At 38.4% G+C, this 11521-nt stretch overlaps 1 non-coding gene across 1 annotated transcript; it reads left to right on the top strand.

Moving 5' to 3' along the window:
• The first annotated feature begins 1289 nt into the window (after window positions 1-1289).
• LOC133865081 (small nucleolar RNA R71) lies at window positions 1290-1395 on the top strand. The gene has a single exon (XR_009899614.1). It is a non-coding gene; the product is annotated as a small nucleolar RNA R71 (small nucleolar RNA).
• Window positions 1396-11521: the final 10126 nt, after the last annotated feature.

The following is an 11521-nucleotide window of genomic DNA, read 5'->3' as shown; positions in this document are numbered from 1 at the left end:
GGTCTTTAAATTTGGGAAGGATGTTGTGCTGGATTAGGGAGCTCACCTGTTCTGTGAGAAGGATTTTCTGGGGAGTGTGGCTCATTGTCCTTCGCTTCTGCGTGCACAGGTCCTTCAGAAATTTGGCATACGGGGGTATCTGCTAGATTGCATCAATGATGGGGATATTAATCTTTACTTGCTTGAACACCTCCATCATTTCTTGAAATTTGTCTCCTTGTTTTCCAGCACAAGGAGGCTCCTTGAGACGATCAGGGAATGGGGCTCTAGGCTCATATGTTGTCTCAGGAGTAGGAGTAGCTGAAAATGGGGTTTCATTGCTTACTCCTTTATCTTTGGCCATATTTAACTTCTTTGTTGGCCCATTCTGCTCATTCTTCTTCTCCTCCACCTTATTATCAATCACTTTCCCGCTCCTTAGCGGTGTAATGGCTTGGATTTGATGAGTGGGGTCGCATGACGAACTTCCACCGACCATATAATGTCCATTCGGATTAGCCACTAGCTGACTGGGGAGCTTCCCTTCTGCTCTCTTATTGAGCGAATTAGCTAGCTGCCCAACTTGGGCTTCTAGCTTTGAAATGGATTGCGAATGAGAGTTGAGCATCTGAGTGTTTGCCTTAAGATTGCTCAGAGCAGACAGCACCTTATCCTCAAAGGCAGAATTCCTTGGAGGAGGAGGAGCTGGCTGATATTGATGTTGGGGTGGTCGATAGTTGGATGCCGGATTAAAAGACTGATGAGGAGGCATTCCTTGAGGAGGTGATGAATTTCCCGGAGCTTGAGCTTGCCATGAGAAATTAGGATGGTTTCTCCAACCAAGGTTGTAGGAATTTGAATATGGGTCATTACCTGGTCTAGAGAATTCTGCATTTACTTGCTCATTATTCATCTCAGAGAATTTCCCAATGATGGGACAATCATTCGCATGGTGCGAAGGGCTAGAGCAAAAGGAGCATGGCTCATGTGGAACTTGTGGTTGAGAAATAGTCGGAGCAAAGCCAGCTGCCATGAGCTGGTCTAATTTTCTTGATAACGCATCCACCTTGGTGGTTACGTCCGAAGGATTGCCCACTTCAAAAAGACCTTTGGTCCTTCGAGTTTGGGGAGCAGGTGCTCGACGACTAGACGATGCATGGTGTAACGAATTTTCTCCTAAATTCTCAAAGAGGGTCCATGCCTCGTTTTCACTTTTCAGCATAAATGTACCTCCACATGAGGCATCAACCATTTGTCTATGTGGCTCAGTCAGGCCATCATAGAAGCATTGCACCAACTGCCATTTTGGGACAGCATGGTGTGGACACTTTCACAAAAGGTCCTTCAAACTTTCCCATGTTTCATAGAAAGGCTCTCCCTCAATTTGCGAAAACCCAGTGATGGATTTCCGAATTTGATTGGTCTTCCCAATGGGGAAATACTTCTTAAGGAACTCTTGTTGGATTTGAGCCCAAGAAGTAATGGAGTTTGGTTCCAAGGAATTTAGCCAATACTTGGCCTTATCCTTGAGGGAGAATGGGAAGAGGCGCATTTTCAAAGCATCCTCGGAAAAATTATGCATCTTAAAGGTGGTGCAGATTTCCAAAAATTCATCGAGGTGCTTATATAGGTCCTCGTTATTAAGTCCGTAAAAGGATGGGAGCATTTGAAAAATGCTGGACTTAATTTCATAGTGAGCTGCCGTGACGTTCAGCAGCTGAAGGCATGAAGGTGAAGTGTAAGTCGAGGGAACATAATGATCCCTCAACAGAGTGGTTCTTGCTACTTCTTCAGCCATAGGGTCAGTCTGCTCCCTTAGATTCGAGTCCTTTTCGGTTCTACGATGTCTAAGAGTGCGTTCTAAGTCTAGGTCGCAATTCAAAAATGGTAAAGATATAGACCGACGACCATGCATACACTACTAGTTAACAGTTACAATGTGTACAGAGGATATATACAAATGAAAAAAAACAAAAAAACAAAAAAAAAAACAAAATTCAGAAGTTACTATTTCTGCAATGCAGTAGCTCCTGTGCACCTGTCTGAGGTATAGTAGCTCGAGCCACTTTGTATTTTCGCTCAAGCTTACTACTTAGCTTGAGCCAAATTGATGTTTCGCTCAAGCTTCAGATTAGCTCGAGCCAAATTGTTTTTTAGCTCGAGCTACTTTTGCAGAACCTGAAACAGACAGAACTGAAACACAAAGTCAGATTATGCACAAAATGATCTATAAACAGAATATATACGGAATTCAAGTAGATTCAATCCCAAATACTTAATAAACAACCGTTAAACAGTCCCCGCCAACGAAGCCAAAAATTGATGTGATCTTACGGATCAATTATAAAAGACCACTCGCAATAGAATGAATCCTTTATAGGATAGGGCTATTTTTTAGGGTATCAAACCTCAAGGACTGTTATTAGATGGATGTTTATCAAATACTCAAAATTAATTCTAGTCTAACTCAGAAAAATATTTGGTTGTTTTGGAAACTAAATTAAAGCATAAACAAGTAATGAAATTCAAGGAAAGAAACATAGGGGTTGAATCCACCACAAACCTCATCCCAATGATTATTCGTACTCATGTGGGATTCTCAGTATACACACGATATGATGCGCGTATGGTTGTCAATCATACGACTACATCGACAAGAAAATACTTTTGTTTTGGAGAAAATGATAAATCATCTTAGGTTAATACGGATCAATCACCTAAACACTGTTTGTGATACGATCCATACTCCCTAGCATGGCCAATACAATCCCTAAACAGCATACATATCACCCAGAATCAAGAATAACCCATCCTAGGTTGCATGAATCATCTACCCAAATTATGCTAAGCTAAGATGTAGCATGATTTATGAATCCTAAGTATGACCTATCAAGCTTCTTGAATGAATGCCAATTAATACCATTGCCTAGCTATCATCCCCATAATCACAGAAAATAAAGATGTTGAATTCATTCAAGACAAAAGACTATCTTATAGACAAGATGTAATGTAATCAAGAATGAGTATTTTCATTGAAGAACACTTTACAAATAGTTTTGCAATTCCCTAAGCTAAACAATCATCGTGTATACTCTGAAAATCCCAGCAATGAATACAAATTACATCATAGAATTTGGAGAGGGTTTCATCAATTCCCTATGAATAAGAGATTAGCCACTCATAGAGGAGCTGAATTTCTCTATTGAATTAGCGAAAGACATCTCCTGGATTGTTCTGTAGCTTCTGGGCAGGTTCCACTCTGAACTCAGAACTCCTTCCCTTTCTGCCCACGAGCTATCTCCTTTTATCCTTTTACAAAATCATCTCCTATTTCAAAAACCCCGTAGCTCATTCAAAAATCCCTCTTTTCAAGGGATTCTCTCACCCCCAATCTCTCATTCTCAGTAAAATCGAGTCAACACTACTTTTGGGGGATCACAGAGCTGTTCTCGCACTGACCAAGTCTTCCAAGAATCTCTCTTCCTCCAAATCCGGCGCAGATCGCATTTCAAATTCTGACTGGACCAATTTGGCTCGATCCAAGTGAGGATTTAGCTCGAGCCATATTTGGTACACTTAACTCGAGCCAAGTTATGAAGTAGCTCGAGCCATATTGGGTGTACTTAGCTCGAGCCAAGTTATTAAGTAGCTCGAGCCAAGTGTTGAATGTGCATTTGTTTTGAGGAAATCCATGATGTAGAGTACACATTTACCATAAGGCCTGAAAATAGTAACAAACAGAAAAACACGACAAAATATTATATTACAAAATAACTAAGGTTTAACAAATACGAGTTAAGGGGCTTGAATGCATAACATTCAAGGATTATCACTAATCCAAAAGGCTAAGGCTTGTGAATTCATGAAACTAGTCCAAGGTGGTATGACTATAGTTGAGTATGTCACTAAGTTCTCCCGATTGGTTTGGTTTGTGATGTACCTCATCATAGATAAGGAGAAGAACACAAAGAAATTCGAGAGAGGTTTGAATCCTCTTATTTGGACTCAAATGGCTTGCTTTGCGATCAAGAGTTTCTCACAACTGGTGAACTAGGTTGTAACTAATATAATAACTCGGATGGCTACTCGTAGTATCTTCATACTAATTAACCAGTAAGCAGATCGGTTTACTACATTAAATACTATCTATCAGAGGAAAATATAGCAGAAAGCGGAATAATAATGATATGAGTCAAACTAAAATAGTTTCGATAAATTTATGCTCTATCATCAAATATAAACATAGAGCTCCCAAAGAAATATAACTACAATAGTTAACACTATCTAAGTATTCTTAGCAAGCCTGACTAGATGAGCCCTTTGCTCAGCATCTTTAGCCAAACAAAATGCCTTAATCCACAGTCTATCAAACCAATTAATCTGCAAAACACCAAATTATTTCATAGGTTGAAAAGTAACTGCATTAGTCTACAACTTAGTAAGTAAATTATTACAAAACTTGTTATGCGACGAGCCTTAAGTAACAAATCGTGTTCCTTAAACTTTGGTAATTAAGAATGTTATGGGTTTTACAAAATGCGTAAGTGTTATCTCCATTATTATGGCAGTAAGGCAGTAAGGAAAATAAGTTTGTTTTGAAATGAAGTATGCCTAATCCCAAGGACAAATAAGATGTTATTTAATGCATAAATTATGCTAATGAAATCCTTATATGTAAATATACATAGTCATAAATTACTTTCATATGGTCTATTCGAGTTTTTAACCTCTTTGCCCTGTCCCAAAGGATCTGTGATACAACACCGGAGTCCCGATGAAGCACGCATATCGTTATTAACTAATAATTCAACCGAGTTCAACCTCGTGTGGCCCATGCTATTAGCAACAATGTCTATAATGACCACTAATCAAACATGGTTGTACTGGTTATCTATAAAAATATTGGATCCAATGCCAAACATAACATAAATCTATGGACCATAGGGTCAAGCCCATATACACATGTGCCCGCCATCCGTACATGACGATCTATATTATATGTTCATTATTATAAACCATTCATCATTTGCAATTATAATCGTTTGCTTAAAATATTTAGGCTCATAACATGATTCATTTTAAGTAATCAGCATTTATAAAATATCTCATAATTCATAAAAGAAAAATATCACATTTGTATATTAAAAGAGTTTAACCATTCCGTAAGCATTTACTTACCTTAGATGCTCATCTTCATTCCCAGACATCTTAATCTTTACGTTACTGCAATCATACTCTAATATTAGACATATACCACACTAGAAATCCTAGTTTTACACGTAGAACCCTAATTAAGCGACATAAACCCTAATTATGCATTAAAAACCATAATATTTTTAGAAACCCTAGTAAACACCATTTATCACGAACGGACATCCTAATCAAATCCTAGTTTTCATATATAGTTTTAACACATTATTATTGCATAGAGCTTATTCCCTTAGTCATAACACATAACCAACCAATATTGGAAATATTTGAAGTTATTGGAATGTAGCTATATATATATATTTTTGATTTTTTTTTTTTTTTTATAAATGAGTAACTTTTCATTATCAACAAATTATCTAATTACAAAGGAACTATAGCAGAGCTAAAGCAAAAGACAACTATAGGACAACCCAACTAACGAATCCAACAAGAAGAATACATATTGAAAAACACGCTTCATAATCAAACTAAGATCCCCTCTAAATTCCAAATCTTACAAATGATAACATTTCTTTTAGTGGCCTTAAACTTACCTTTAGAGAGAATCTTAGTTCTAACCTCTCATACAATCTGTTTGAACAATTTCTTTTCAGTTTTGGGAAGATTAGCATGACAGACAGCATTACGGTTTGTCCCAAGGTTCTAAACAACAAAACCAAACATCAACCGGCAAATATAAGCTTTCAACTTAGTAAAATTCCAACTCTGTATTCACAAATCAACAATATCATCCCAAAGTACAAAACACACATTTCACCTCACCCTTATATACCTAGTTTAAAAGCTTTCTACCGATGGGCCAAGCATCCCTCATCACCAACCAAGTCACAAAGGCTTGTTTTGGGATGGAGAGAGAAAACCAATTCTACCACTCCACTTGGTTATGTTTAATATGGATTGCATTCCAAGTATCCGAGTAAGAAAACTTACCAGATTTTGAAACAGCCCATTGAGGAGTATCATGACCACCAATCGGAACCAAACACAGTTTATTTTGAATCTCAACAAGCAATATTGGACCTAGCAGGCCTCCACATCCTTTGCCCATCCTTGATGATCGTAGAAACCCGAAAATCAAGCTTGCTTTGAGCATCATAAGTCACAAGAGACCCATACTTAGCATAAAGAGCCCCATTCTAATGCTAATCATCAAACCACATGTGAATCTTAGAGCCATCTCCAACAAAGAATTTAATGAAATGCTGAGCTTCATCTCTCAATTTCAAAATTTTATGCCAACTATATGTGCAGACCTGGGGTTGCTCACCTGCCAAAAGCTTCTACCCTTCAATAAAATAACTTCCACCTAAGCTACCCAAAGAGATCCAACTTTAACAAAAAGACTCCAAATATGCCATATTAGTGCTGCATGATTCCACTCCTCAAGCTTCTTTATACCCAACCCACGTTCTTTTTTAGGTAAACAAAGCATGTTCCCCGCAACCTTGGCTCTAGCTATCCCATCATCTTTACCATTCCAAAAAAAATCTATTAAATTTTTGTTCAATAGCTCTAATAATTTTCTTTGGTAAGATGAAAATACTACTCGATATACTTGTACACTATAGAGAACATAATAAACAAGTTGCAGCCTCCCAACAAGGAAAGGTAATGAGAAAGCCAAGAGTTAATCCTCCAAATAATCTTCTCCAGTAAGACATCACAGTCAATAGCACAAAGACTAGAAGAAATTAATGGCACACCTAGGTATCTAACTGGAAGCTTACCTTGTAATACTCTAGTCCCATATTGGGAAGAAATGAATAATAAAATTAGATTTAAAAAATAATAAAATATATGTATATTAAACAAAAGAACTAAAAAAATATGGGATGGCTAGCCACCCCTAAACTGGCCTTGTTAGCTACCCCCTTGGCCAAAATGGGGCCGGCCACCCCCATATTTTTTTTAATATATATATTATTTTTAAATTTAATTTTTTTTAATTGAAAAATGACATGTTGCAAGGGTATTATAGGCATATTTCAATAAAATGTTTATTTTTTAAACTTTTTGGTAGTTTAAGGGGTCAGAATCCAAAATTTGATAGTTTAGAGACTACTTTCAAAATGGCTGTTTGTTTGAGAGGCTTAAATGTAATTTTTTTTCAAAAATTTATATCCAACCAAGAATAACTAGTGCATTTGCTTACGTGGGTGTCTCTAAAATCGACGTTCAATATGCACGAGAGAAAGACAGGGAAAGACAGTAGATTCTTTCCCCACCTCAAATATGTTGTAGTGTTACAAACATTAATATATATATATATATATATATATATATATATTTCAGTTTTATATATGGTTTATGACCCATTGGTCATTAAAACTTGGGTTAATAACAAAAAAGCCCTTCAAATTACTACCCGTTCTCCAGACGGCCCCCCGAACTACCAGTGTTTGCAGTTTGGCCCACAAACTACCAATTGCTTATTTTTTGGCCCCATCTGTCACTTTGTGCCGTCTAAGTGGATGAAAACTAAGTTACGTGCACTTTTAGCCCAAAAGCTTGAAAATACCCATCTCCTTAGACTTTGAAATTCCGCTTTCTTCCCAATCCTGCTCCTATAACGGAAACGGACCTGCGTGAGGCGGTACTCGAAGAAGTCTGCATTGGAATCGGACCCAGGCTCAGTGGATCCAGTTCTGATTCGAATAGCGGTGTTTATGGATTTGTGATTGGGGTGGTGAAGGAGAGTGAATGCTTGGGAGTGTGGGGCTTAGGTGGGGATGAGGCGAGTGGGAAAGTGCTTGAGAGTTGCAGAGACGATGATGGTATGGTCGCCATCTCTTTCTCTCGCTCTGTGTTTTCTTCTTCTGGATAAGAACTCTTATTTCTATCCTATATGTTTTTTTCTTCCTTTCATATTTTACTTTTACACAGAATGCATATCTAGTGGTTCCCACCGTTTGGGCTACTTTTGTGGCTGTCTTCCCTTCCTTGGCTTGGACTCTACTCCACTGACACGTTGAGCTATTGTGGCATTATCTCATGTTATGGCTTGTGTCTCAGTAATGCTGAGGTGTCCAAGAGTATGAGCTTCACTAACAGAAACTGCAAAAGGGATTGCCGATGCATGCACGACCACTTTTTGACATGATAGTAGTAGCATTAGCCTTTTCACGTACTCAACAGGTCTTTGTAGAAGCCCTTCTTATTCAACTACTTCTCAAAGAAGCAACTTCATGAAGGGCAACAACTGGACAACAACCATTACCCTAGCCTTTGAAACAATACTACAGCAAGCAGAGAGTTTGAAAGGAAAAAGGTCAGGAAAGACTTATCTTACAAATCATCCTTAAAAACAAAGTTGATGCTTTTACGTTTCCATAGCTTGAATCAATGTCATAATTGGCCAGCAGGGATGTTCTGGTTTCCAAAAATTAAAAATTAGAATTGCTTCCAAATGTAGTGCTATAAATCGTCAAACAAATTATCGTAATCAAACAATAGTAATCCTAGATAAGATTCAAGTTCTTAGTATGTTTACATAGATCTCTTCAAACTTTGAACTGTACCAACACCTACAAAACCTTGCCTCATCAAGCATGAAAAACTGCTAATGCTATAGTAAATTTTCTTAGATACGAGGGCCATGCATTAACCTCATGTTTTACAGATATGGGTGGAAGAAAAATTATATTAATGTGGAAGTAGAGAAGTCTGGTTGGTAGTGGATCACCTTCTCTTTCTCCCCAACCATTCAGTACCGTCCAAATTTTATAGAGAGAAATCACAGAGCCATACATATACACGTTGGAGAATACTGGATAACAAAGTTAAACAAAACAGAAGATCCCCGTCTTCCATTCAAGCTCGTTCTTTCTCATGACATAGAGGATGAACAAGAGAAGGGTGATTCTTGAAACGATCCAAACCCAAAGAAACCACACCTTTGAGGCTCTTCACATTCGCCTTAGCTCCATGAGCAATCAATAGCAAAGTAACTTGGACTTGCCCCGCCTTGGCCGCACATTCCAGTGGCGTGTTGCTCTCTCTCCACGACCCACAAACTGGACAACAACCATTACCCCAGCCCTTGAAACAAAAAATGAAAACTAAAAACACATAAAATCTGTTTGGTTAGAGAGAAAATGGGAGGGAAAAAAAGAAAGAAAAGAAACGAAGATACATGGGGTGAGGAGGAGCGGTAGGTGGTGCTGTCGGGGAGCACGACTCAGCCGGCCTCCGTAGCGAGCTCGCGGAGGACCTCATTGATGTCTGCGCAAGGAGAGAGGAGGTAGCCACCATGCTTTCTGAGGCCGTGGAAGATGTTGGTGGTGATGGCCCTCGTCTGCCTCTCCATAATTTTTATCGAATGGCATAATTGTAATTTATGTCCATTTTTTTGTCTTAGTTATTCCGTTTTTCTCAGTTATTGTTTCCAAGGACAGTTTTGGAATTTCAAAGTGTAAGGAGGTGGGTATTTTCAGGCTTTTGGGCTAAAAGAGTCACATGCCGTGCACGTGACTTAGTTTCCATCAACTTAGACGGTACAAACTGACGAAGGGGGCCAAAAAACAAGCAATTGGTAGTTTGGGGGGCCGGACTGCAAGTACGGGTAGTTCGAAGGGCCATCCGAAGAATGAGTGGTACTTTAGGGAGTTTTTTTGTATTTAACCTTTAAAACTTTCATAAGGTATTGATTCCTTTTACCGTTGATTCTTTCATAAGCCATTGATTCCTTTTTAGTTTTTACCGTTGGTTATTTGATTACATACTATCAAAAACCATTTGTCTTCAACGCATGGCCATGTGCTAACCATTTGTCTTTAATTAATACATGGATTACATGGTAATTAATGAGCTTTAAAAGAAAAGATAGCCTACCACTTCTATATAAGAAATGGATAATTGCACCACTGGTCCCTGTGGTATGTCATAATTACAAATTACTCCGTATGGTTTAAAAAATTCATGAGAGTTCCTTGTAGTAAATTATAATTATAAATCGATCCTTGGAGTCAAATTCCGTTAAAATTTTTGACAAATTCTGTTAAATGCCACGTCAGCGCCACATCAAACCAATAAAATGGCGACACGTGTACATCTCAATAAAAAATAAATATACTTATTTTAAAAAAATAAAAAATAAAAAAAATAAAAGAATAAGAAAAAAGAAAAATGGTAAGGACAAAGGGATGGCTGGCTGGCCAGGGGTGGCGCACAACAACCCCCAATGGCCTAGGGTTGGCCTGAAGGCCACCCCTGGACCTTCTAAGGGTGGCTCGATGGCCACCCCCAGCCTCTGGGGAGGCCGCGGCCACCCCAGTGGCATTGGCTGGGGGTGGCCAAGCCACCCCTTCCCTTTTTTTGTTTTTTTCTTTTTAAAAAAAATAAGTTTTTTTTTTTAATAAATTTTTTTTTTTTATTAAGATGGACACGTGTCGTCATCTTATTGGTTTGACGTGGCGCTGACGTGGAATTTAACAGAATCTGTTAAAAAATTTAACGAAATTTGACTCCAGGGATCAATTTGTAATTATAGTTTATCACAATGACCTCCCATAAACTTTTTAAACCATAGGGAGTGATTTGCAATTATGGCATACTCCAAGGACCAGTGGTACAATTATCCCTATAAAAAAATTCAGCTTTTGAAAAAAGAAGTCAACCAAAAAAGAGTACTTCTCGTATAGTTTTAGTGAGCTTTCCATTTTGCTAAAGCTTGATACCTTTTAAGTGAGTTTTTCACCTTGCTTTAGAATTGCTCTGCACTACTAAACAGAGAAGTGGTTTTATTTTGGTACGGGTTAATACCTAATTGTCTCATGTGGTTTAAAAACTTTATTTTTTGCTCTCTCAGTTTTTATTTTTATCATAGGAGGTATCTGTGCTATGGGAAAAGATGGAAACGATACCTCCGTTCATTTTTCTATCCTAAACTAACGTCCCGCCGTGTCATCCTACACGTATCGGCGTACCTGTACGATACATGTCTCCATATCCATGTCATCATTGACGTGGCTACTATATATATATTTTTTATTTTTTTATTTTTATTTTAATGACTTAAAAAAAAAAAAAAAAAAATTAGGGGTGGCTGGCCTCAAGGCCAGTTTTGGGGGTGGCCGAACCACTCCCAAGGGCCAAAATGGGGGTGGCCGAAACCACCCACATTTGGCCTAGGGGTGGTTCGGCCACCCTCATGGGCCAAAACCTTTTTTTTGTCACTTTGGCCCATGGGGGTGGCTTGGCCAAACCACCCCCATGAGCCACGGCGGTGGCCGAGCCACCCCTAGTGGCAAAAGTGGGAAAAAAATAAATAAATAAAAAAAGCAAAAGAAAATAGGTTTTGGCCTTTAGGGGTGGCTCAAATGGAGGTGGTTTC

The sequence above is a fragment of the Alnus glutinosa genome, chromosome 3 (assembly GCF_958979055.1).
Source record: "Alnus glutinosa chromosome 3, dhAlnGlut1.1, whole genome shotgun sequence".
In the NCBI taxonomy this organism is placed as follows: domain Eukaryota; kingdom Viridiplantae; phylum Streptophyta; class Magnoliopsida; order Fagales; family Betulaceae; genus Alnus; species Alnus glutinosa.
Note: the sequence above shows the minus strand (reverse complement) of the source record. Positions and strands in the feature narration are given on the sequence as shown.